The 23,791-nt window shown below is 52.7% G+C and overlaps 16 non-coding genes and 4 pseudogenes across 16 annotated transcripts; all 20 read left to right on the top strand.

The window, feature by feature from the left end:
- Window positions 1-9,256: 9,256 nt before the first annotated feature.
- On the top strand, window positions 9,257-9,366 carry LOC138785071 (5S ribosomal RNA; annotated as a pseudogene).
- An 853-nt stretch (window positions 9,367-10,219) lies between these two features.
- On the top strand, window positions 10,220-10,339 carry LOC138785065 (5S ribosomal RNA). Its single transcript, XR_011362047.1, has one exon. It is a non-coding gene; the product is annotated as a 5S ribosomal RNA (ribosomal RNA).
- Window positions 10,340-10,903: 564 nt separating this feature from the next.
- Window positions 10,904-11,022, top strand: LOC138785039 (5S ribosomal RNA). The gene has a single exon (XR_011362023.1). It is a non-coding gene; the product is annotated as a 5S ribosomal RNA (ribosomal RNA).
- Window positions 11,023-11,885: 863 nt separating this feature from the next.
- On the top strand, window positions 11,886-12,005 carry LOC138785064 (5S ribosomal RNA). The gene has a single exon (XR_011362046.1). It is a non-coding gene; the product is annotated as a 5S ribosomal RNA (ribosomal RNA).
- A 565-nt stretch (window positions 12,006-12,570) lies between these two features.
- Window positions 12,571-12,689, top strand: LOC138785082 (5S ribosomal RNA). Its single transcript, XR_011362056.1, has one exon. It is a non-coding gene; the product is annotated as a 5S ribosomal RNA (ribosomal RNA).
- Window positions 12,690-13,085: 396 nt separating this feature from the next.
- Window positions 13,086-13,204, top strand: LOC138785004 (5S ribosomal RNA). Its single transcript, XR_011362006.1, has one exon. It is a non-coding gene; the product is annotated as a 5S ribosomal RNA (ribosomal RNA).
- An 869-nt stretch (window positions 13,205-14,073) lies between these two features.
- LOC138785062 (5S ribosomal RNA) lies at window positions 14,074-14,193 on the top strand. Its single transcript, XR_011362045.1, has one exon. It is a non-coding gene; the product is annotated as a 5S ribosomal RNA (ribosomal RNA).
- Window positions 14,194-14,776: 583 nt separating this feature from the next.
- On the top strand, window positions 14,777-14,895 carry LOC138785073 (5S ribosomal RNA). The gene has a single exon (XR_011362048.1). It is a non-coding gene; the product is annotated as a 5S ribosomal RNA (ribosomal RNA).
- A 396-nt stretch (window positions 14,896-15,291) lies between these two features.
- LOC138784992 (5S ribosomal RNA) lies at window positions 15,292-15,410 on the top strand. The gene has a single exon (XR_011362005.1). It is a non-coding gene; the product is annotated as a 5S ribosomal RNA (ribosomal RNA).
- An 851-nt stretch (window positions 15,411-16,261) lies between these two features.
- Window positions 16,262-16,381, top strand: LOC138785061 (5S ribosomal RNA). The gene has a single exon (XR_011362044.1). It is a non-coding gene; the product is annotated as a 5S ribosomal RNA (ribosomal RNA).
- Window positions 16,382-16,962: 581 nt separating this feature from the next.
- On the top strand, window positions 16,963-17,081 carry LOC138785060 (5S ribosomal RNA). The gene has a single exon (XR_011362043.1). It is a non-coding gene; the product is annotated as a 5S ribosomal RNA (ribosomal RNA).
- A 396-nt stretch (window positions 17,082-17,477) lies between these two features.
- LOC138784980 (5S ribosomal RNA) lies at window positions 17,478-17,596 on the top strand. Its single transcript, XR_011361999.1, has one exon. It is a non-coding gene; the product is annotated as a 5S ribosomal RNA (ribosomal RNA).
- Window positions 17,597-18,454: 858 nt separating this feature from the next.
- LOC138785059 (5S ribosomal RNA) lies at window positions 18,455-18,574 on the top strand. Its single transcript, XR_011362042.1, has one exon. It is a non-coding gene; the product is annotated as a 5S ribosomal RNA (ribosomal RNA).
- Window positions 18,575-19,156: 582 nt separating this feature from the next.
- LOC138785016 (5S ribosomal RNA) lies at window positions 19,157-19,274 on the top strand. Its single transcript, XR_011362009.1, has one exon. It is a non-coding gene; the product is annotated as a 5S ribosomal RNA (ribosomal RNA).
- Window positions 19,275-19,668: 394 nt separating this feature from the next.
- On the top strand, window positions 19,669-19,787 carry LOC138784969 (5S ribosomal RNA). The gene has a single exon (XR_011361990.1). It is a non-coding gene; the product is annotated as a 5S ribosomal RNA (ribosomal RNA).
- An 857-nt stretch (window positions 19,788-20,644) lies between these two features.
- Window positions 20,645-20,764, top strand: LOC138785067 (5S ribosomal RNA; annotated as a pseudogene).
- Window positions 20,765-21,347: 583 nt separating this feature from the next.
- On the top strand, window positions 21,348-21,466 carry LOC138785027 (5S ribosomal RNA). Its single transcript, XR_011362015.1, has one exon. It is a non-coding gene; the product is annotated as a 5S ribosomal RNA (ribosomal RNA).
- A 395-nt stretch (window positions 21,467-21,861) lies between these two features.
- On the top strand, window positions 21,862-21,979 carry LOC138785070 (5S ribosomal RNA; annotated as a pseudogene).
- Window positions 21,980-22,851: 872 nt separating this feature from the next.
- LOC138785066 (5S ribosomal RNA) lies at window positions 22,852-22,971 on the top strand (annotated as a pseudogene).
- A 567-nt stretch (window positions 22,972-23,538) lies between these two features.
- On the top strand, window positions 23,539-23,658 carry LOC138785051 (5S ribosomal RNA). The gene has a single exon (XR_011362034.1). It is a non-coding gene; the product is annotated as a 5S ribosomal RNA (ribosomal RNA).
- The last annotated feature ends 133 nt before the right edge of the window (window positions 23,659-23,791 follow it).

The raw sequence follows: 23,791 nt of genomic DNA, 5'->3' as shown, positions 1-23,791 counted from the left end.
TGACATTTACTCATAAACGACTGCAATGGAGCCATAGACAAATAAGTGAAAAGTTATTATGTCTGTGACCTTCTTTAGTGCAAATTCATAGTCTTCCAGCTTGCCTTTTTAGAGTGGGACTCTTGGGGTGTGTGCTGTCACTGCACATAGGCTAAGCATGACTAAGGCGTAGTATGGCAATTATGAGTTGACAGTTCCAATCACAAAAAGAAAAAAACTTTGAAAGGAGTATAGAGAAATAGTTCATAACCAACAAGCACTGCAGAAGCTAGTGAATCGTACTACAGATATGCACAAGCCAAAAAGACAGAAATGGCTGCACATCGCACCCATGGCTGACACGAAAGCTTATTCAGCTACATTTAAAACCAACATCAGAAGTTAGTGTATAATTTGGCCAAACCATATTGCCTCATGTACCACGTACAGGTCTTCTGATACACATGAGTCCCTAAACAAAAACCATCACTGTGCCGGTCAGCGACCACAATCCCCGCAAAACATGCGCAAGCAGAGAAGGGGGGCCACGGAATGGCCCTGCAACCCCATTGTCACAGGACCAGACCCAAAAGGGCCCCCCCGAACCCTGCAGGCGCCACCGGCAGAAAAAGTGGACGCCAAGCAACACAAGTGTTAACAAGCTCTTACCTCTCTCCATTCCTCTGCAGGTAGAATGGGAGAATGCCAGGAGATCCTCCCCTTATGTACACAGGTGCTTCCTGCTAATTTGGATCACATGGGTCTTACACAGCACGAGTGCTAGCCACAATGAAAAAAGGGACAGAATACATAAAATATGCACAAGCCAAAAAGACAGAAATGGCTGCACATCGCACCCATGGCTGACACGAAAGCTTATTCAGCTACATTTAAAACCAACATCAGAAGTTAGTATATAATTTGGCCAAACCATATTGCCTCATGTACCACGTGCAGGTCTTCTGATACACATGAGTCCCTAACCAAAAAACATCACTGTGCCGGTCAGCGACCACAATCCCCGCAAAACATGCGCAAAGATACTGTACTGGGCAAAAGTTTTAGGCAGGTATGGAAGAAATACTGCAAAATAAGACTAAACCCATCAGGGAGGCAGCACACATCTCTCCTTGCTCGCTCTGCTGACTGGTCATGGTCTGAACACTCAGACCTCCACCAATAAAAACTTTTGACATGTTGTTAGGAGCACTCTTTGCAGAAGTTGCTAAAAGGTTTTGGATAATACTATATGTGCTACAGAGTCCAACCAACTCTACACTAAAAATTGATTATGGTTATAAGATGATGGAGATATGGGTAAGTATTGTGAAATGGGAATTGTTAATGTAATTTAGAATGGTTGGGATTGGGGAGGAAAGAAGGCATAAGGCAGAGTTGTAGTTGACCTCAGGTGGTCTGTTTGCAGCCTGCCATGGGAGGTCAGGAAACTAAAAACATTAGTGACTTTTATGGGAGTTGTACAAACGGCTTAGCCCCTTTGTCTAAGCTGTTTATGTAGCTTCTAGAATTGTGTTAACACAAACTAAGTTTCCTGACCCCCTCTGGTGGTCACATGCAGATTGGAAAGGGCCATCTTCAGAGAATCTCCGTGTTCATTCCCTGCAAGGTACAAAGAGATGACAACTGTGCTGTGCTGGAGTAAGGGGGTAGGTGAGTATGGTGTGGGACCTAGAGGATGGATCTGCCTACTGGGAATACTAACCACAAGAGGTGGCCTGGTACTAGGCAGACTACCTACAGGGGGACATGGCTAATGGAGATACTCCTTAAGGGGGGGGGCTGGCTACTGGGGATATTATCTACAGGTGGAATCTTGTCCACAAGGTATACTAACAAAACACAGTAATCACTGAACTCAGTGATGAGTTCAGTGATTACTGTGTTTTGTTGGTTGATTTTTCATTGCCCCAACTAGCCAGAATCCTACCCCACACTGACGAGGGGCAAAACCCCCGAAACGGCTGTCTGTGGGTGGAAGCCTGCCTTTGCAAGCCCTTGTCATGATCGCAATACTCGCACCTTGAGTTAGACATTGACAAAAGGGGCCACCCTGTTGTTTCCCTGTCTATGTTCCAATACTCGCAACCGAGTGGGACTTAAGGGGTTATTTATCAGGGTGGTGTGGTGCTCTCCCCATCAAGGAGGCACCCCGTTGGCAACAGGCTAGAGATATCTGGCTATCCCGTGTTTTGAGACTCGTAACTGAGGCTCCACGGACTCTTGTTTTGCACAAGGGATACTACCCACAGGTAGGAACCTGGATACTGGGGAGACTACCTACAGGGGGGACCTGGCAACTGGGGATACTACCTAATCTGGGGGATACCTGGCTATTGGAGACACTACCTAAATGCGGGAACCGGCTGTTGTGGGTTCTACCGACAGGGGCGACCTGACTACTAGGAATGCTATCTACAGTGAGGCCTAACTATTAGGGATGCTACCTACAGGTGGGAACCTGGCTACTGGGAAAACTACCTAAATGAGGGTCCTGGCCACTAGGGATACTATCTACAGGGAGAATCTGACTATTGGGGCTACTACCTATATGGGGGTCCTGGCTACTGTGGATGCTACCTACAGGTGGACCTGACTACTGGAGGACTTCCTATGGGGGGTGAAGGTCAGCTAATGGAGAAAATAAGCTATGGAGGGGACCTGGCTATTGGATGAAATGACATATGGAGAAAACCTGGCTAATGGTGGAAATTAGATATGGGGGCCTACTTAATTATGGAATACTACCTACAGGGGGCACCTACCTAATGAGGAAGACTAGCAACTGGGCGGACCTTTCAATTAGAGGTAATTACCGATTAGAGACACATGTCTATCTACAGGAGCAACTTACCTATCTAGTGTGTGTGTGTGTGGGGGGGGGGGGGCTAAGATGTGTAATATAATGTATTTCAATGTGTACGGTGTGTAGTATGATGAATGTCTATGTGAATATTAGAGACATATGCATACCTCCCAACCGTCCCGGATTTCGCGGGACAGTCCCGTTTTCGGGGTGCTGTCCCGCGGTCCCGGAACGGCCCCAAGTGTCCCGCATTATATGTGGCCCCAGCGAAAAAACAATAAACCAGTAACTCACCTGTCCGCCGGTCCCAGCAGCTCCTCTCCCGGCAGGCCGCGCACTCCCGTCATCCTCCGGGGCGGGCAGCGGGGTATACAGACACTGACTGTGCCGGAAGTGACCTGCAGCCTCTATCAGGAATCACTTCCGGTACAGTCAGTGACTCTGTTTCCCCCGCTGCCCGCCCCGGAGGATGACGGGAGTGCGCGCTCTGCCGGGAGAGGAGCTGCTGGGACCGGAGGACAGGTGAGTTACTTGTTTATTGTTTTTTTCTGCTGGGGCCACACTAATGGGGGTATTGGCTACTCTGTGGGGCGCTATATGGGGTATTGGCTACTATGTGAGGGGATTGGCTACTATGTGGGGCACTATATGGGGGCATTGGCTACTATGTGGGGCACTATATGGGGGCATAGGCTAGTATGTGGGGAACTATATGGGGGCATTGGATACTATGTGGGGCACTATGTGGGGGATTGGATTCTATGTGGGGCACTATGTGGGGGATTGGACACTATGTTGGGCATATATGTGGGGGATTGGATTCTATGTGGGGCACTATATGGGGTTTGGACACTATGTGGGGCACTATATGGGGGCATTGGATACTATGTGGGGCACTATAATGGGGGCTTGGATACTATATAGGGCATTTTTGGCGGGATTGGATACTGTATAAGGCACTATTCAGTCAGCAGCATGTGGTGACTAGGGGAGTGGCTATAGAGGGTTGCTATGGGGGCGTGGCTATGGAGGGTTGATATGGGGGCGTGGCTATGGAGGGTCGCTATGAGGGCGTGGCTATGGGGACCACGGCGCACACATGTCCCTCTTTGCTCTTTGCAAAAGTTGGGAGGTATGCATATGTAACAACCCAAATAGGAGTTTGAGCTTTAGACCTTTCAGTCACCGGTGCCTGGATGAAGGGGGGAACACTTGTAATGGCCCAGAACGGTATTTATTGTCAGGCGTCTGGAAATGTATTGTTGCTATTGGCAACCTTAGGCAGTCTGTATTGGGACCTATGTATTTGCTGCTTTTTCCTTACTCTCTTGTAGTGGTATTGTTTTCTGCTATGTATTTATTTAATATGTTGTTATGTATTAATTGCTAATACAAGTGTTGAGCTTGATCAGTGCTCCTTCCCTGCAACCTATCACCCTCTAGTGATTGGCCAGGGGAAAGCTAGCTCCGCCAACCTTTTACCCAGAAGGGCTGTGCGGTCTTGTCAGTTGGCAGTTGGTAGTCTGGCATTGCCAGAGTCATATCTAACCTCCCTACGTCACCTCAGTAATCCTGTCAGACTCCATCCTCAGCCCCCTAACCTGTTTCCAGTCAGCCATAAGGACTAATACGTGTCTTCTAAGTCTCAGCAGGACATCCTCTGTATTTATTAGTGCCTGCTGTCGGATTGGTGAAGTGATAGAGGGTCTCCCATTCACCGTCCACATCTTCCTGGCTTCCAAGTCAGTGTATCCATGCATCTTCCTCCTACATGATAGTGAGCATCGACAACGTCAAGTCTCTTCAGTAACTTCAAGTACCTATTCACACATACCTTATAAAGGCGGAAAGCTATAAAGTCTCTGGAACAGGTCTGTCTCTTTGAAATCCTATTTATCCACCAAGTCTAAGCTATAGTAACTAAGGTAACCCTCCCCCTGAAGCAATGGACTCTGATCAAGCCAACAGTTTACCATCATCAGATGCCCTGTATTGGATTGTATATAGTTATCCTTCAGGTAAAGTCTTGATATACTTTCACCGCTATTGTGTGAAGACTTTTATTAAAAATTATATGTCCCTGCGTGTATGCTGAAGAAGACAAGGGCCCCAGCACCCTCAGACCCCACCGTGACAGGAAGGTACCATAATACCACCAAAGGGACATGATAATTTTTCTTGGCGTCACGCATAGAACATTATACCCTACTTTCCAGGATACCTAAAATCAAGGATGGTTTTGGGAAGTGTGGGCCCCATATGATGAAATATCATACTAATAACAGTCACATACTATATGCTAGTCAGTGTGAACACATAGACCAATATGAGCAAGGATACTACTATACAAGGCACAAATGATATTCCCCCACCATGACCATTTTACTACTTAATAATAAATCAGTAATACCACCATACTGTTATATTGTGCCTCTAAAAATAATAGTAACTCAAAAATAAGTTGTTCTGCACATGGTAATAGTGCCCACACATATTATTAGTGCTCCATTCAGTGCCCCAGTCACTAACAGTCACACTTGTAGGCCCTATACAGAAGAAGTTCTTAATGCCCCAAACTCTTATAATACTTGTATACCACCTACCTTGTAACAATTGCCCCATTTTCCGTTTCTTACAGTATAATAATGCCCCCTACATCTGACATCTTATTATGGCTGTATTTATATAGTTACATAGTTACATAGTTACATAGTTAATACGGTTGAAAAAAGACACATGTCCATCAAGTTCAACCAAGGAGGGGATGGATACAGGGAATGGGGAGGGGTGATAGGTTCTATACATAGGCATTTATATTATTTTGCTCTAAGAACTTGTCTAGCCCTGTTTTGAAGCCCTCTAATGTTTTTGCTGTGACCAGATCCTGTGGTAGACTGTTCCACAGATTCACAGTTCTCATGGTAAAGAACGCTTGTCGCCTCCGGAGGTTGAACCTTTTTTTCTCCAGGCGGAGGCAGTGCCCTCTTGTCCTTTGAGGGGGTTTTACCTGGAACATCTTTTCCCCATATTTCTTGTAGGGGCCATTTATATATTTAAATAAATTAATCATATCTCCCCTTAAACGTCTCTTCTCCAGACTAAACAAATGTAATTCTTTTAATCTCTCCTCATAACTAAGATGCTCCATTCCCCTTATTAGTTTAGTTGCCCGTCTTTGTACCCTCTCCAGCTCTAGAACATCCTTTTTATGAATCGGGTTCCAAAACTGGACAGCATACTCCAGATGAGGCCGCACCAAAGCTTTATAAAGCGGTAATATTATATCCCTGTCCCGTGAGTCCATGCCTGTTTTAATGCATGAGCTAAATGTTATTGGAAATCTATGGCCAAGTGGAGTGGTGTTTTTTTATCATTTTAGTTGCTGTCATGAAATAGGATATAATTAAGGCTACATTCCCACATCCCTTAATTGTGGATCCGCAATTTAGAGCCCATTGATTTAAATTGGGCTGTTCAAACTGTCTGTATATTTAAATATCCGCAATCAGCAAAAATTACAGACAAGCTTTAGTACGGACCGAAATTACAGAACATATTGTCCCATAGAGGTCTATGGGAGCATCAGTAATTCTTGTGGATCCATGATTTTTACAGAAGAAACATCCGTAACCTTTGCAAATCCATACAAAATACGCATGAGTAATCATTTTAAACCATTCCCACTTTTTTAACTATCACATGGCCCTTTTTGCTGATCCGCAAAAATATTGATTATGGATGCAATATGAATTCTTTACGGGAGTTTTTTTTTCTGCGGACGAAGATTGCAGATAATTGCAGGCATTATATGCGGTCCTGGAAAACTATCGAACGTCTGAATGTAGCCTAAATTAGTATTTTGTATCAGCGATTTTAAGTCAAATCCGAGAGCAAAAGTAAATGAAACAAAGTATCATGGAAAGATTTTAGACTGGCTTGAAGTTTTGGCTTTAAAAATATGTATGACTATTGACAAGATGCCATATGAAAGTTGTCATAGTACAAAATCTCTTAACATTCTGTAAATTTCTTAAGCAGATACTAAATAAGAAACATAAAATAAAACACTGTACAAACATTAGAATGTTTTTTTTTTCCATGTAATATGGCTTTTACATGAGGTTTTTCCTTGTAAAATATAGTGAGCATATAAACTTTACTCCAATGCACCCTTAACCTTAAATTTTACTACTTTGCTTATAAGCTTGTAACCAAGATAGCTGGCATGTAACTAAATCAGGCACCTGTTTATTGGCCTTGTCATAATATACCTATATACACAGAGAGACAGATGAAATCGGGTCATTTTGTTTGTATTTTTGGGAATCATTTGAACTTTCTAAAACAATAAAATGCTAAATTGTATATTTTATTTCTTGTTAAACTGAGCAGTTAGAGACTCTTAAACCTTGTCATCTAATAACACAAGCTGTGCTGAGTCAGGCTCGGACAGTACTACAATGAAAGACTTCCCAAGGATACAAGGTGCTGTAGATAGTTTTTAGTGTTTCTTGTTGCCTTCCCCTACCAAGCTAGCATGGAAAGGCACCATTCTGGTTGTAAGCTTGAAGTGCACAGAGAACAAGACAGACAAACAAACACAATAGCGGATAGTCAAACAAACAAGGTCAGAACCAAACGGGCAGCATAGTACAAAATCAGGTTACAACCGAATAGTCAAAAAGTCAAGCCAGAGGTCAGGTACCAAGGTCGAGCAAGCAGAGGGAGTTAGGACAGGAAATAGACGGGGGAGCTGGGACCAGGGTATGAAACCTAATAGCCAGTGCTGAGAGACTGCCTTATGGTCCTTTTACACGGAACGATTTATTGTTCGAATTTGCACGATAACGATCGAATTCGAACGATAATCGTACGTGTAAACGCAGCGAACGATCAAACGACAAGCGATAAATCGTTCATTTTGATCTTTCAACATGTTCTCAAATCATCGTTGATCGCTCGCAAAAAATTCGCAGATCGTTCAATGTAAATAGTCTTTCAACGATTTCACCTATGTGTGAGATAGGATTAAACGATCGCAAAACAATCGCATAGCGAATTTTCCGTACGATGTATCATTCCATCTAAACGCTGATCATTATAAAAAAAACTTTGTTCATTCAAAATCGTTAATCGTGCGATCGGGCGAATTATCGCTCCGTGTAAAAGTACCATTAGCTTTCTTTTATGCTGAACCAGAGCTTGGTCTGGATCCCCATTGGACCGGCGTTTAGATCTTCCAGGTTTCAGATAGGCAGAGAAACCAGTCAGTCTAAAGACATACTCAGCTGGATAAATCAAGTCTCCCAGTAATCAGTTTAACTCCCGCATTGCCAGGAAGCTGAGAAGCAAGCGGGTGTGGCACATAGAAATAAAAACAGGCCCAGAGCACACCAGGTTACTGCACAATCCTGACATGAAGCATCCCAGAGCTGAAATCCGCATGCCCCCAGCTCACAATCCCAGCTAGATGAGGGCCATCAGAAGTAATGCCTTCCTCTACAAGGCAAAGCAGCATGTGTAACTAAAGCATAGAGTGAGCAAGTCAGTGAGAAAAGACAGCCCAAGAGCTGGTGTTAATGTGAGGAAGGTAGAGGACAGAGAGAGGGGTTGTGGTCCTTGAAAATAAAAATAAAAGACAAGCAAGTTGTAGTGTCCCAACACAAGTCTGCCCCTAATTTTCATGCTACCTCTTGAAAGGAAACTCTGGGATGATGGGTGCCTTTTCGCACCATCACCACTTGGTGTCTCACTCTCCCCTATCTGTTTGTAAAAGCACAGCTGAAGGTCTAAGGGTTAACTACATTTTACTTCTGTTCACTGTTATCCAACCACTGGTGCACGAACCTCACACACAACCTACAAACTTCACTTCTTCCCTCTCTTTTCTCCAACACTGTCTCCACCAATAGGAGGTTATTCCCATTCAGGGGGATAACTTAAAGCACAACACCTGCTGAAGATATTTACAGGCGATGTGCCCTAGAAAGAAGGCACTGTTTGAAAAGCACCTTGCGGTCACCCACAAATCTCGGAAGCCAAGCAGGGTTGGGCCTGGTTAGTACTTGGATGGGATACTGCCTGGTAATACCAGGTGCTGTAGGCTTTTTATTCCCCTCCCTTCGACCAGCAGGGCCCAATCAGTGTCCCCTGTAGTTTTTTCCCCTTCTCTTAGGACCGCGATGGTGGGGCCAGAGTGGTGCGGTGCTGGGATCCACGGCATGAGAGTTCCTAGCCCTACTCTGCAGCTCCAGGGTCAGGAAGACTCCTCGGCAAATGAAAGGAGCTCGTCTGTCTGCTCGTTGTGGCATCCCTGCTGCCATGGGCTGCTTTGCCTTAAGGCCGGGGGGTGGGGTTGGTGCTACCACCCGGCCAGCCCTCCGTACTCGAGTCTGCGGGCCTGGGAGGCGCAGGGAGGAGGCTTCCTTGGGCCACAGAGTCAGCATGGCTGGTGTCTACTGGCCATACCACCCTGGGAACGTCTGATCTTGGAAGCTAAACAGGGTTGGGCCTGCTTAGTACTTGGGTGGGAGACCGCCTGGGAATACCAGGTGCTGTAGGCTTTTGTTTTTCCTCCCTTCTAACAGCAGGGCCCAGTCAGTCTCCCCTCTAGCTTTCCCCCCCTTCTCTTTTTCTAGCGGGCATTTGCTTCTTTTTTTAGGTGCTTTCTCTCTTGTGCCGTGGAAGCCTGGCCTCCTCTTCCTCCTCACGTTGGGCAGCAGCATTCTTGCTCACTTCTTTTACAGTAGTAGTGGGCTTGACTGCAACAGCGGCAGCTGTGACCTGCAGGGGGCTAACTTACAGCACAACACCTGCTGTAGATTTTGGCAGGCGAGGCCAGGCGCCCTAGAAAGGAGGTGCCATCTGAAAAGCAGCTTGCGGTCACCGGCAAAAGCATCTCACCTTCTTCCTTGAACTGATGCCTGGACGCCCTACGCCATCCCGTGTTGACGGCCCGGCCGGTTCTTTCTTGTACACCCCGAGTTACTTCTGAGCCTGTGGAAGCCCTGCAGCCAGCCCTTTGAAAGAAAGGCATCTACTGAGAGGGGGCAGTGATGTGTCAGGTTTTCCCTGGGTGGACAAGAGCTGAGGTGCGTGAGGGCGGCACCCGGCCCTTGCATCCGGCTTTAGGACCCCACCCTCCCCGGTGGGGCCGGAGTGGTGCGGTGCTGGGATCCACGACTTGAGAGCTCCTAGCTCAACTCCAGGCTAGGAAAGACTCCTCGACAAAGGAAAGGAGCGTGTCTGTCCGCGCGCTGTGACATCCCTGCTGCCATGGGCTGCTTTGCCTTATGGAAGGTGTGGGGATAGGGGGGGGTTGGCGCAACCACCCGGCCAGCCCTCTGTGCCTAAGTCTGTGGGTCTGCGAGGCGCAGGGAGGAGGCCTTCTTGGGCCACGGAGTCAGCGTGGCTGACGTCTACCAGCCATACCACCCTGGGCACGCCCGATCTCGTCTGATCTCGGAAGCTAAGCAGGGTTGGGCTCGGACAGTACTGAGACGGGAGACCTCCCGGGAATACCGAGTGCTGTAGACCCTTTTCAGCCTTCCTTTAAGTCTTGCCGTCTTCCCCTGCCCAGCAAGCATTGGAGGGGGCTCCGTTCTGGAGGTCAGCATGAAGCCCAATGCCCCCCAAAAAAGGCCAGTGGGACGGAGGTCTGCGTGGGCCCCGCATCGGTCCATCCAGATGAGCCCTGTAGCCCGAGGGGTGTAAGCCAGAGCCTTAAAAGCAGTGTGGGACGATCGATGGCCGTCCATTGTAAAGCTTCCCCCTGCAAAGCAGCTTGTGTGACTAAAGCATAGAGTGAGTGAGCGCGCCCAAGCAGCTTAGGAGCTAGTGTGAGGAAGGTGAGGGGGCTTTTGGTGGTAAGGCTTTGAAAAAAAGCAAAAAAAAAAAGAAGCAAAGACAGGCAGGAGAGTTTGCCAGGTGGTTGTCATGAGGCTAGAGGGGGCTGTGCAGAAGGCTGCGCTTGCTGGGAGTGGCCGGCTGCAGACTGTAAAGGGAAGGAAAAGTGAATAGATAGCAGAAAGCAGGCTCTGTGCTGAGCAGCCGTCAGGCAGACTGCAGAGTAGAAGAGCAGTAAAATAGAGGGCTAACTCTCCCTACGGCCACACCACCCTGAACACGCCCGATCTCGTCTGATCTCGGAAGCTATGCAGGGTCGGGCCTGGTTAGTACTTGGATGGGAGACCGCCTGGGAATACCAGGTGCTGTAGGCTTTTGTTTTTCCTCCCTTCTAACAGCAGGGCCCAGTCAGTCTCCCCTCTAGCTTTCTCCCCTTCTCTTTTTCAAGCGGGCATTTGCTTCTTTTTTTAGGTGCTTTCTCTCTTGTGCCGTGGAAGCCTGGCCTCCTCCTCCTCCTCCTCCTCCTCCTCACGTTGGGCAGCAGCATTCTTGCTCACTCCTTTTACAGTAGTAGTGGGCTTGACTGCAACAGCGGCAGCCGTGACCTGCAGGGGGCTAACTTACAGCACAACACCTGCTGTAGATTTTGGCAGGCGAGGCCAGGCGCCCTAGAAAGGAGGCGCCGTCTGAAAAGCAGCTTGCGGTCACCGGCAAAAGCATCTCACCTTCTTCCTTGAACTGACGCCTGGACGCCCTAGGCCATCCCGTGTTGCCGGCCCGGCCGCTTCTTTCCTGTCCACCCCGAGTTACTTCTGAGCCTGTGGAAGCCCTGCAGCCAGCCCTTTGAAAGAAAGGCACCTACTGAGAGGGGGCAGTGATGTGTCAGGTTTTCCCTGGGTGGACAAGAGCTGAGGTGCGTGAGGGCGGCACCCGGCCCTTGCATCCACCTTTAGGACCCCACCCTCCCCGGTGGGGCCGGAGTGGTGCGGTGCTGGGATCCACGACTTGAGAGCTCCTAGCCCAACTCCAGGCTAGGGAAGACTCCTCGGCAAAGGAAAGGAGCGCGTCTGTCCGCGCGCTGTGACATCCCTGCTGCCATGGGCTGCTTTGCCTTATGGAAGGTGTGGGGATAGGGGGGGTTGGCGCTACCACTCGGCCAGCCCTCTGTGCCTAAGTCTGCGGGTCTGCGAGGCGCAGGGAGGAGGCCTTCTTGGGCCACGGAGTCAGCGTGGCTGACGTCTACCAGCCATACCACCCTGGGCACGCCCGATCTCGTCTGATCTCGGAAGCTAAGCAGGGTTGGGCTCGGACAGTACTGGGACGGGAGACCTCCCGGGAATACCGAGTGCTGTAGACCCTTTTCGGCCTTCCTTTAAGTCTTGCCGTCTTCCCCTGCCCAGCAAGCATTGGAGGGGGCTCCGTTCTGGAGGTCAGCATGAAGGCGTGCCAGAGCTTGAAGCCCAATGCCCCCCGAAAAAGGCCAGTGGGCCCCGCATCGGTCCATCCAGATGAGCCCTGTAGCCCGAGGGGTGTAAGCCAGAGCCTTAAAAGCAGTGTGGGACGATCGATGGCCGTCCGTTGTAAAGCTTCCCCCTGCAAAGCAGCTTGTGTGACTAAAGCATAGAGTGAGTGAGTGCGCCCAAGCAGCTTAGGAGCTAGTGTGAGGAAGGTGAGGGGGCTTTTGGTGGTAAGGCTTTGAAAAAAGCAAAAAAAAAAAAGAAGCAAAGACAGGCAGGAGAGTTTGCCAGGTGGTTGTCATGAGGCTAGAGGGGGCTGTGCAGAAGGCTGCGCTTGCTGGGAGTGGCCGGCTGCAGACTGTAAAGGGAAGGAAAAGTGAATAGATAGCAGAAAGCAGGCTCTGTGCTGAGCAGCCGTCAGGCAGACTGCAGAGTAGAAGAGCAGTAAAAGAGAGGCTGATCTCTGCCTACGGCCACACCACCCTGAACACGCCCGATCTCGTCTGATCTCGGAAGCTAAGCAGGGTCGGGCCTGGTTAGTACTTGGATGGGAGACCGCCTGGGAATACCAGGTGCTGTAGGCTTTTGCTTTTCCTCCCTTCCACCAGCAGGGGTCAGTCTCCTCTATGGCTTTTCCCCATTCTATTTTTCAACTGCACATTTGCTTTGTTTTTTTAAGGTGCTTTCTCTCTTGTGCTGAGGAAGCCTGGCCTCCTTCTCATGGGGGCCTGCAGCATTGGTGCTAACTCCTTTTAGTAGGGGATTTGATTGCAACAGCAGAGGAAGGAGAGTTGGAGAGGGGCCTGTCATGAGGCTAGAGGGCTGGCTGTGAAGGAGGCTGCGCGCGCTTGCTCTGCCCGGCTGCAGACTGTGAAGCGAAGGAAAAGCCAATAGAAAGGATAGCAGAAAGCAGGCCCTGCGCCGGGCAGCCGTCAAACAGACTGCCGAGTAGAAGAGCAGTACAAGAGAGGGCTAACTCTGCCTACGGCCACACCACCCTGAACACGCCCGATCTCGTCTGATCTCGGAAGCTATGCAGGGTCGGGCCTGGTTAGTACTTGGATGGGAGACCGCCTGGGAATACCAGGTGCTGTAGGCTTTTGTTTTTCCTCCCTTCTAACAGCAGGGCCCAGTCAGTCTCCCCTCTAGCTTTCTCCCCTTCTCTTTTTCAAGCGGGCATTTGCTTCTTTTTTTAGGTGCTTTCTCTCTTGTGCCGTGGAAGCCTGGCCTACTCCTCCTCCTCCTCCTCCTCCTCCTCCTCACGTTGGGCAGCAGCATTCTTGCTCACTCCTTTTACAGTAGTAGTGGGCTTGACTGCAACAGCGGCAGCCGTGACCTGCAGGGGGCTAACTTACAGCACAACACCTGCTGTAGATTTTGGCAGGCGAGGCCAGGCGCCCTAGAAAGGAGGCGCCGTCTGAAAAGCAGCTTGCGGTCACCGGCAAAAGCATCTCACCTTCTTCCTTGAACTGACGCCTGGACGCCCTACGCCATCCCGTGTTGCCGGCCCGGCCGCTTCTTTCCTGTCCACCCCGAGTTACTTCTGAGCCTGTGGAAGCCCTGCAGCCAGCCCTTTGAAAGAAAGGCACCTACTGAGAGGGGGCAGTGATGTGTCAGGTTTTCCCTGGGTGGACAAGAGCTGAGGTGCGTGAGGGCGGCACCCGGCCCTTGCATCCGCCTTTAGGACCCCACCCTCCCCGGTGGGGCCGGAGTGGTGCGGTGCTGGGATCCACGACTTGAGAGCTCCTAGCCCAACTCCAGGCTAGGGAAGACTCCTCGGCAAAGGAAAGGAGCGCGTCTGTCCGCGCGCTGTGACATCCCTGCTGCCATGGGCTGCTTTGCCTTATGGAAGGTGTGGGGATAGGGGGGGTTGGCGCTACCACTCGGCCAGCCCTCTGTGCCTAAGTCTGCGGGTCTGCGAGGCGCAGGGAGGAGGCCTTCTTGGGCCACGGAGTCAGCGTGGCTGACGTCTACCGGCCATACCACCCTGGGCACGCCCGATCTCGTCTGATCTCGGAAGCTAAGCAGGGTTGGGCTCGGACAGTACTGGGACGGGAGACCTCCCGGGAATACCGAGTGCTGTAGACCCTTTTCGGCCTTCCTTTAAGTCTTGCCGTCTTCCCCTGCCCAGCAAGCATTGGAGGGGGCTCCGTTCTGGAGGTCAGCATGAAGGCGTGCCAGAGCTTGAAGCCCAATGCCCCCCGAAAAAGGCCAGTGGGACGGAGGTCTGCGTGGGCCCCGCATCGGTCCATCCAGATGAGCCCTGTAGCCCGAGGGGTGTAAGCCAGAGCCTTAAAAGCAGTGTGGGACGATCGATGGCCGTCCGTTGTAAAGCTTCCCCCTGCAAAGCAGCTTGTGTGACTAAAGCATAGAGTGAGTGAGCGCGCCCAAGCAGCTTAGGAGCTAGTGTGAGGAAGGTGAGGGGGCTTTTGGTGGTAAGGCTTTGAAAAAAGCAAAAAAAAAAAAAGAAGCAAAGACAGGCAGGAGAGTTTGCCAGGTGGTTGTCATGAGGCTAGAGGGGGCTGTGCAGAAGGCTGCGCTTGCTGGGAGTGGCCGGCTGCAGACTGTAAAGGGAAGGAAAAGTGAATAGATAGCAGAAAGCAGGCTCTGTGCTGAGCAGCCGTCAGGCAGACTGCAGAGTAGAAGAGCAGTAAAAGAGAGGCTGATCTCTGCCTACGGCCACACCACCCTGAACACGCCCGATCTCGTCTGATCTCGGAAGCTAAGCAGGGTCGGGCCTGGTTAGTACTTGGATGGGAGACCGCCTGGGAATACCAGGTGCTGTAGGCTTTTGCTTTTCCTCCCTTCCACCAGCAGGGGTCAGTCTCCTCTATGGCTTTTCCCCATTCTATTTTTCAACTGCACATTTGCTTTGTTTTTTTAAGGTGCTTTCTCTCTTGTGCTGAGGAAGCCTGGCCTCCTTCTCATGGGGGCCTGCAGCATTGGTGCTAACTCCTTTTAGTAGGGGATTTGATTGCAACAGCAGAGGAAGGAGAGTTGGAGAGGGGCCTGTCATGAGGCTAGAGGGCTGGCTGTGAAGGAGGCTGCGCGCGCTTGCTCTGCCCGGCTGCAGACTGTGAAGCGAAGGAAAAGCCAATAGAAAGGATAGCAGAAAGCAGGCCCTGCGCCGGGCAGCCGTCAAACAGACTGCCGAGTAGAAGAGCAGTACAAGAGAGGGCTAACTCTGCCTACGGCCACACCACCCTGAACACGCCCGATCTCGTCTGATCTCGGAAGCTATGCAGGGTCGGGCCTGGTTAGTACTTGGATGGGAGACCGCCTGGGAATACCAGGTGCTGTAGGCTTTTGTTTTTCCTCCCTTCTAACAGCAGGGCCCAGTCAGTCTCCCCTCTAGCTTTCTCCCCTTCTCTTTTTCAAGCGGGCATTTGCTTCTTTTTTTAGGTGCTTTCTCTCTTGTGCCGTGGAAGCCTGGCCTCCTCCTCCTCCTCACGTTGGGCAGCAGCATTCTTGCTCACTCCTTTTACAGTAGTAGTGGGCTTGACTGCAACAGCGGCAGCCGTGACCTGCAGGGGGCTAACTTACAGCACAACACCTGCTGTAGATTTTGGCAGGCGAGGCCAGGCGCCCTAGAAAGGAGGCGCCGTCTGAAAAGCAGCTTGCGGTCACCGGCAAAAGCATCTCACCTTCTTCCTTGAACTGACGCCTGGACGCCCTACGCCATCCCGTGTTGCCGGCCCGGCCGCTTCTTTCCTGTCCACCCCGAGTTACTTCTGAGCCTGTGGAAGCCCTGCAGCCAGCCCTTTGAAAGAAAGGCACCTACTGAGAGGGGGCAGTGATGTGTCAGGTTTTCCCTGGGTGGACAAGAGCTGAGGTGCGTGAGGGCGGCACCCGGCCCTTGCATCCGCCTTTAGGACCCCACCCTCCCCGGTGGGGCCGGAGTGGTGCGGTGCTGGGATCCACGACTTGAGAGCTCCTAGCCCAACTCCAGGCTAGGGAAGACTCCTCGGCAAAGGAAAGGAGCGCGTCTGTCCGCGCGCTGTGACATCCCTGCTGCCATGGGCTGCTTTGCCTTATGGAAGGTGTGGGGATAGGGGGGGTTGGCGCTACCACTCGGCCAGCCCTCTGTGCCTAAGTCTGCGGGTCTGCGAGGCGCAGGGAGGAGGCCTTCTTGGGCCACGGAGTCAGCGTGGCTGACGTCTACCGGCCATACCACCCTGGGCACGCCCGATCTCGTCTGATCTCGGAAGCTAAGCAGGGTTGGGCTCGGACAGTACTGGGACGGGAGACCTCCCGGGAATACCGAGTGCTGTAGACCCTTTTCGGCCTTCCTTTAAGTCTTGCCGTCTTCCCCTGCCCAGCTAGCATTGGAGGGGGCTCCGTTCTGGAGGTCAGCATGAAGGCGTGCCAGAGCTTGAAGCCCAATGCCCCCCGAAAAAGGCCAGTGGGACGGAGGTCTGCGTGGGCCCCGCATCGGTCCATCCAGATGAGCCCTGTAGCCCGAGGGGTGTAAGCCAGAGCCTTAAAAGCAGTGTGGGACGATCGATGGCCGTCCGTTGTAAAGCTTCCCCCTGCAAAGCAGCTTGTGTGACTAAAGCATAGAGTGAGTGAGCGCGCCCAAGCAGCTTAGGAGCTAGTGTGAGGAAGGTGAGGGGGCTTTTGGTGGTAAGGCTTTGAAAAAAGCAAAAAAAAAAAGAAGCAAAGACAGGCAGGAGAGTTTGCCAGGTGGTTGTCATGAGGCTAGAGGGGGCTGTGCAGAAGGCTGCGCTTGCTGGGAGTGGCCGGCTGCAGACTGTAAAGGGAAGGAAAAGTGAATAGATAGCAGAAAGCAGGCTCTGTGCTGAGCAGCCGTCAGGCAGACTGCAGAGTAGAAGAGCAGTAAAAGAGAGGCTGATCTCTGCCTACGGCCACACCACCCTGAACACGCCCGATCTCGTCTGATCTCGGAAGCTAAGCAGGGTCGGGCCTGGTTAGTACTTGGATGGGAGACCGCCTGGGAATACCAGGTGCTGTAGGCTTTTGCTTTTCCTCCCTTCCACCAGCAGGGGTCAGTCTCCTCTATGGCTTTTCCCCATTCTATTTTTCAACTGCACATTTGCTTTGTTTTTTTAAGGTGCTTTCTCTCTTGTGCTGAGGAAGCCTGGCCTCCTTCTCATGGGGGCCTGCAGCATTGGTGCTAACTCCTTTTAGTAGGGGATTTGATTGCAACAGCAGAGGAAGGAGAGTTGGAGAGGGGCCTGTCATGAGGCTAGAGGGCTGGCTGTGAAGGAGGCTGCGCGCGCTTGCTCTGCCCGGCTGCAGACTGTGAAGCGAAGGAAAAGCCAATAGAAAGGATAGCAGAAAGCAGGCCCTGCGCCGGGCAGCCGTCAAACAGACTGCCGAGTAGAAGAGCAGTACAAGAGAGGGCTAACTCTGCCTACGGCCACACCACCCTGAACACGCCCGATCTCGTCTGATCTCGGAAGCTATGCAGGGTCGGGCCTGGTTAGTACTTGGATGGGAGACCGCCTGGGAATACCAGGTGCTGTAGGCTTTTGTTTTTCCTCCCTTCTAACAGCAGGGCCCAGTCAGTCTCCCCTCTAGCTTTCTCCCCTTCTCTTTTTCAAGCGGGCATTTGCTTCTTTTTTTAGGTGCTTTCTCTCTTGTGCCGTGGAAGCCTGGCCTCCTCCTCCTCCTCCTCCTCCTCACGTTGGGCAGCAGCATTCTTGCTCACTCCTTTTACAGTAGTAGTGGGCTTGACTGCAACAGCGGCAGCCGTGACCTGCAGGGGGCTAACTTACAGCACAACACCTGCTGTAGATTTTGGCAGGCGAGGCCAGGCGCCCTAGAAAGGAGGCGCCGTCTGAAAAGCAGCTTGCGGTCACCGGCAAAAGCATCTCACCTTCTTCCTTGAACTGACGCCTGGACGCCCTACGCCATCCCGTGTTGCCGGCCCGGCCGCTTCTTTCCTGTCCACCCCGAGTTACTTCTGAGCCTGTGGAAGCCCTGCAGCCAGCCCTTTGAAAGAAAGGCACCTACTGAGAGGGGGCAGTGATGTGTCAGGTTTTCCCTGGGTGGACAAGAGCTGAGGTGCGTGAGGGCGGCACCCGGCCCTTGCATCCGCCTTAGGACCCACCCTCCCCGGTGGGGCCGGAGTGGTGCGGTGCTGGGATCCACGACTTGAGAGCTCCTAGCCCAACTCCAGGCTAGGGAAGACTCCTCGGCAAAGGAAAGGAGCGCGTCTGTCCGCGCGCTGTGACATCCCTGCTGCCATGGGCTGCTTTGCCTTATGGAAGGTGTGGGGATAGGGGGGGTTGGCGCTACCACTCGGCCAGCCCTCTGTGCCTAAGTCTGCGGGTCTGCGAGGCGCAGGGAGGAGGCCTTCTTGGGCCACGGAGTCAGCGTGGCTGACGTCTACCGGCCATACCACCCTGGGCACGCCCGATCTCGTCTGATCTCGGAAGCTAAGCAGGGTTGGGCTCGGACAGTACTGGGACGGGAGACCTCCCGGGAATACCGAGTGCTGTAGACCCTTTTCGGCCTTCCTTTAAGTCTTGCCGTCTTCCCCTGCCCAGCTAGCATTGGAGGGGGCTCCGTTCTGGAGGTCAGCATGAAGGCGTGCCAGAGCTTGAAGCCCAATGCCCCCCGAAAAAGGCCAGTGGGACGGAGGTCTGCGTGGGCCCCGCATCGGTCCATCCAGATGAGCCCTGTAGCCCGAGGGGTGTAAGCCAGAGCCTTAAAAGCAGTGTGGGACGATCGATGGCCTTCCGTTGTAAAGCTTCCCCCTGCAAAGCAGCTTGTGTGACTAAAGCATAGAGTGAGTGAGCGCGCCCAAGCAGCTTAGGAGGCTAGTGTGAGGAAGGTGAGGGGGCTTTTGGTGGTAAGGCTTTGAAAAAAGCAAAAAAAAAAAAGAAGCAAAGACAGGCAGGAGAGTTTGCCAGGTGGTTGTCATGAGGCTAGAGGGGGCTGTGCAGAAGGCTGCGCTTGCTGGGAGTGCCGGCTGCAGGACTGTAAGGGAAGGAAAAGTGAATAGATAGCAGAAAGCAGGCTCTGTGCTGAGCAGCCGTCAGGCAGACTGCAGAGTAGAAGAGCAGTAAAAGAGAGGCTGATCTCTGCCTACGGCCACACCACCCTGAACCGCCCGATCTCGTCTGATCTCGGAAGCTAAGCAGGGTCGGGCCTGGTTAGTACTTGGATGGGAGACCGCCTGGGAATACCAGGTGCTGTAGGCTTTGCTTTTCCTCCCTTCCACCAGCAGGGGTCAGTCTCCTCTATGGCTTTTCCCATTCTATTTTTCAACTGCACATTTGCTTTGTTTTTTTAAGGTGCTTTCTCTCTTGTGCTGAGGAAGCCTGGCCTCCTTCTCATGGGGGCCTGCAGCATTGGTGCTAACTCCTTTTAGTAGGGGATTTGATTGCAACAGCAGAGGAAGGAGAGTTGGAGAGCGGCCTGTCATGAGGCTAGAGGGCTGGCTGTGAAGGAGGCTGCGCGCGCTTGCTCTGCCCGGCTGCAGACTGTGAAGCGAAGGAAAAGCCAATAGAAAGGATAGCAGAAAGCAGGCCCTGCGCCGGGCAGCCGTCAAACAGACTGCCGAGTAGAAGAGCAGTACAAGAGAGGGCTAACTCTGCCTACGGCCACACCACCCTGAACACGCCCGATCTCGTCTGATCTCGGAAGCTATGCAGGGTCGGGCCTGGTTAGTACTTGGATGGGAGACCGCCTGGGAATACCAGGTGCTGTAGGCTTTTGTTTTTCCTCCCTTCTAACAGCAGGGCCCAGTCAGTCTCCCCTCTAGCTTTCTCCCCTTCTCTTTTTCAAGCGGGCATTTGCTTCTTTTTTTAGGTGCTTTCTCTCTTGTGCCGTGGAAGCCTGGCCTCCTCCTCCTCCTCCTCACGTTGGGCAGCAGCATTCTTGCTCACTCCTTTTACAGTAGTAGTGGGCTTGACTGCAACAGCGGCAGCCGTGACCTGCAGGGGGCTAACTTACAGCACAACACCTGCTGTAGATTTTGGCAGGCGAGGCCAGGCGCCCTAGAAAGGAGGCGCCGTCTGAAAAGCAGCTTGCGGTCACCGGCAAAAGCATCTCACCTTCTTCCTTGAACTGACGCCTGGGACGCCCTACGCCATCCCGTGTTGCCGGCCCGGGCGCTTCTTTCCTGTCCACCCCGAGTTACTTCTGAGCCTGTGGAAGCCCTGCAGCCAGCCCTTTGAAAGAAAGGCACCTACTGAGAGGGGGCAGTGATGTGTCAGGTTTTTCCCTGGGTGGACAAGAGCTGAGGTGCGTGAGGGCGGCACCCGGCCCTTGCATCCGCCTTTAGGACCCCACCCTCCCCGGTGGGCCGGAGTGGTGCGGTGCTGGGATCCACGACTTGAGAGCTCCTAGCCCAACTCCAGGCTAGGAAAGGACTCCTCGGCAAAGGAAAGGAGCGCGGTCTGTCCGCGCGCTGTGACATCCCTGCTGCCATGGGCTTGCTTTGCCTTATGGAAGGTGTGGGATAGGGGGGTTGGCGCTACCACTCGGCCAGCCCTCTGTGCCTAAGTTTGCGGGTCTGCGAGGCGCAGGGAGGAGGCCTTCTTGGGCCAACGGAGTCAGCGTGGCTGACGTCTACCGGCCATACCACCCTGGGCACGCCCGATCTCGTCTGATCTCGGAAGCTAAGCAGGGTTGGCTTGGACAGGTACTGGGACGGGAGACCTCCCGGGAATACCGAGTGCTGTAGACCCTTTTCGGCCTTCCTTTAAGTCTTGCCGTCTTCCCCTGCCCAGCAAGCATTGGAGGGGGCTCCGTTCTGGAGGTCAGCATGAAGGCGTGCCAGAGCTTGAAGCCCAATGCCCCCCGAAAAAGGCCAGTGGGACGGAGGTCTGCGTGGGCCCCGCATCGGTCCATCCAGATGAGCCCTGTAGCCCGAGGGGTGTAAGCCAGAGCCTTAAAAGCAGTGTGGGACGATCGATGGCCGTCCGTTGTTAAAGCTTCCTCCTGCAAAGCAGCTTGTGTGACTAAAGCATAGAGTGAGTGAGCGCGCCCAAGCAGCTTAGGAGCTAGTGTGAGGAAGGTGAGGGGGCTTTTGGTGGTAAGGCTTTGAAAAAAGCAAAAAAAAAAAAGAAGCAAAGACAGGCAGGAGAGTTTGCCAGGTGGTTGTCATGAGGCTAGAGGGGGCTGTGCAGAAGGCTGCGCTTGCTGGGAGTGGCCGGCTGCAGACTGTAAAGGGAAGGAAAAGTGAATAGATAGCAGAAAGCAGGCTCTGTGCTGAGCAGCCGTCAGGCAGACTGCAGAGTAGAAGAGCAGTAAAAGAGAGGCTGATCTCTGCCTACGGCCACACCACCCTGAACACGCCCGATCTCGTCTGATCTCAGAAGCTAAGCAGGGTCGGGCCTGGTTAGTACTTGGATGGGAGACCGCCTGGGAATACCAGGTGCTGTAAGCTTTTGCTTTTCCTCCCTTCCACCAGCAGGGGTCAGTCTCCTCTATGGCTTTTCCCCATTCTATTTTTCAACTGCACATTTGCTTTGTTTTTTAAGGTGCTTTCTCTCTTGTGCTGAGGAAGCCTGGCCTCCTTCTCATGGGGGCCTGCAGCATTGGTGCTAACTCCTTTTAGTAGGGGATTTGATTGCAACAGCAGAGGAAGGAGAGTTGGAGAGGGGCCTGTCATGAGGCTAGAGGGCTGGCTGTGAAGGAGGCTGCGCGCGCTTGCTCTGCTCCGGCTGCAGACTGTGAAGCGAAGGAAAAGCCAATAGAAAGGATAGCAGAAAGCAGGCCCTGCGCCGGGCAGCCGTCAAACAGACTGCCGAGTAGAAGAGCATACAAGAGAGGGCTAACTCTGCCTAAGGCTCACCCACCCCTGACACGCCCGATCTCATTGCTCTCGGAAGCTATGCAGGGTCGGGCCTGGTTAGTACTTGGATGGGAGACCGCCTGGGAATACCAGGTGCTGTAGGCTTTTGTTTTTCCTCCCTTCTAACAGCAGGGCCCAGTCAGTCTCCCCCTCTAGCTTTCTCCCCTTCTCTTTTTCAAGCGGGGCATTTGCTTCTTTTTTTAGGTGCTTTCTCTCTTGTGCCGTGGAAGCCTGGCCTACTCCTCCTCCTCCTCCTCCTCCTCCTCACGTTGGGCAGCAGCATTCTTGCTCACTCCTTTTACAGTAGTAGTGGCTTGACTGCAACAGCGGCAGCCGTGACCTGCAGGGGGCTAACTTACAGCACAACACCTGCTGTAGATTTTGGCAGGCGAGGCCAGGCGCCCTAGAAAGGAGGCGCCGTCTGAAAAGCAGCTTGCGGTCACCGGCAAAAGCATCTCACCTTCTTCCTTGAACTGCCGCCTGGACGCCCTACGCCATCCCGTGTTGCCGGCCCGGCCGCTTCTTTCCTGTCCACCCCGAGTTACTTCTGAGCCTGTGGAAGCCCTGCAGCCAGCCCTTTGAAAGAAAGGCACCTACTGAGAGGGGGGCAGTGATGTGTCAGGTTTTCCCTGGGTGGACAAGAGCTGAGGTGCGTGAGGGCGGCACCCGGCCCTTGCATCCGCCTTTAGGAACCCACCCTCCCCAGGTGGGGCCGGAAGTGGTGCGGTGCTGGGATCCACGACTTGAGAGCTCCTAGCCCAACATCCAGGCTAGGGAAGACTCCTCGGCAAAGGAAAGGAGCGCGTCTGTCCGCGCGCTGTGACATCCCTGCTGCCATGGGCTGCTTTGCCTTATGGAAGGTGTGGGGATAGGGGGGGTTGGCGCTACCACTCGGCCAGCCCTCTGTGCCTAAGTCTGCGGGTCTGCGAGGCGCAGGGAGGAGGCCTTTCTTGGGCCACGGAGTCAGCGTGGCTGACGTCTACCGGCCATACCACCCTGGGCACGCCCGATCTCGTCTGATCTCGGAAGCTAAGCAGGGTTGGGCTCGGACATTACTGGGACGGGAGACCTCCCGGGAATACCGAGTGCTGTAGACCCTTTTCGGGCCTTCCTTTAAGTCTTGCCGTCTTCCCCTGCCCAGCAAGCATTGGAGGGGGCTCCGTTCTGGGAGGTCAGCATGAAGGCGTGCCAGAGCTTGAAGCCCAATGCCCCCCGAAAAAAGGCCAGTGGGCCCCGCATCGGTCCATCCAGATGAGCCCTGTAGCCCGAGGGGTGTAAGCCAGAGCCTTAAAAGCAGTGTGGGACGATCGATGGCCGTCCGTTGTAAAGCTTCCCCCTGCAAAGCAGCTTGTGTGACTAAAGCATAGAGTGGTGAGCGCGCCCAAGCAGCTTAGGAGCTAGTGTGAGGAAGGTGAGGGGGCTTTTGGTGGTAAGGCTTTGAAAAAAGCAAAAAAAAAAAAGAAGCAAAGACAGGCAGGAGAGTTTGCCAGGTGGTTGTCATGAGGCTAGAGGGGGCTGTGCAGAAGGCTGCGCTTGCTGGGGAGTGGCCGGCTGCAGACTGTAAAGGGAAGGAAAAGTGAATAGATAGCAGAAAGCAGGCTCTGTGCTGAGCAGCCGTCAGGCAGACTGCAGAGTAGAAGAGCAGTAAAGAGAGGCTGATCTCTGCCTACGGCCACACCAACCTGAACACGCCCGATCTCGTCTGATCTCGGAAGCTAAGCAGGGTCGGGCCTGGTTAGTACTTGGATGGGAGACCGCCCTGGGAATACCAGGTGCTGTAGGCTTTTGCTTTTCCTCCCTTCCACCAGCAGGGGTCAGTCTCCTCTTATGGCTTTTCCCCATTCTATTCAACTGCACATTTGCTTTGTTGTTTTAAGGTGCTTTCTACTCTTGTGGCTGAGGAAGCCTGGCCTCCTT

Source organism: Dendropsophus ebraccatus, chromosome 2 (assembly GCF_027789765.1).
Source record: "Dendropsophus ebraccatus isolate aDenEbr1 chromosome 2, aDenEbr1.pat, whole genome shotgun sequence".
Taxonomy (NCBI): Eukaryota; Metazoa; Chordata; class Amphibia; order Anura; family Hylidae; genus Dendropsophus; species Dendropsophus ebraccatus.
The sequence above is the reverse complement of the archived record's forward strand: the minus strand, read 5'-3'. Positions and strand labels throughout refer to the sequence as shown.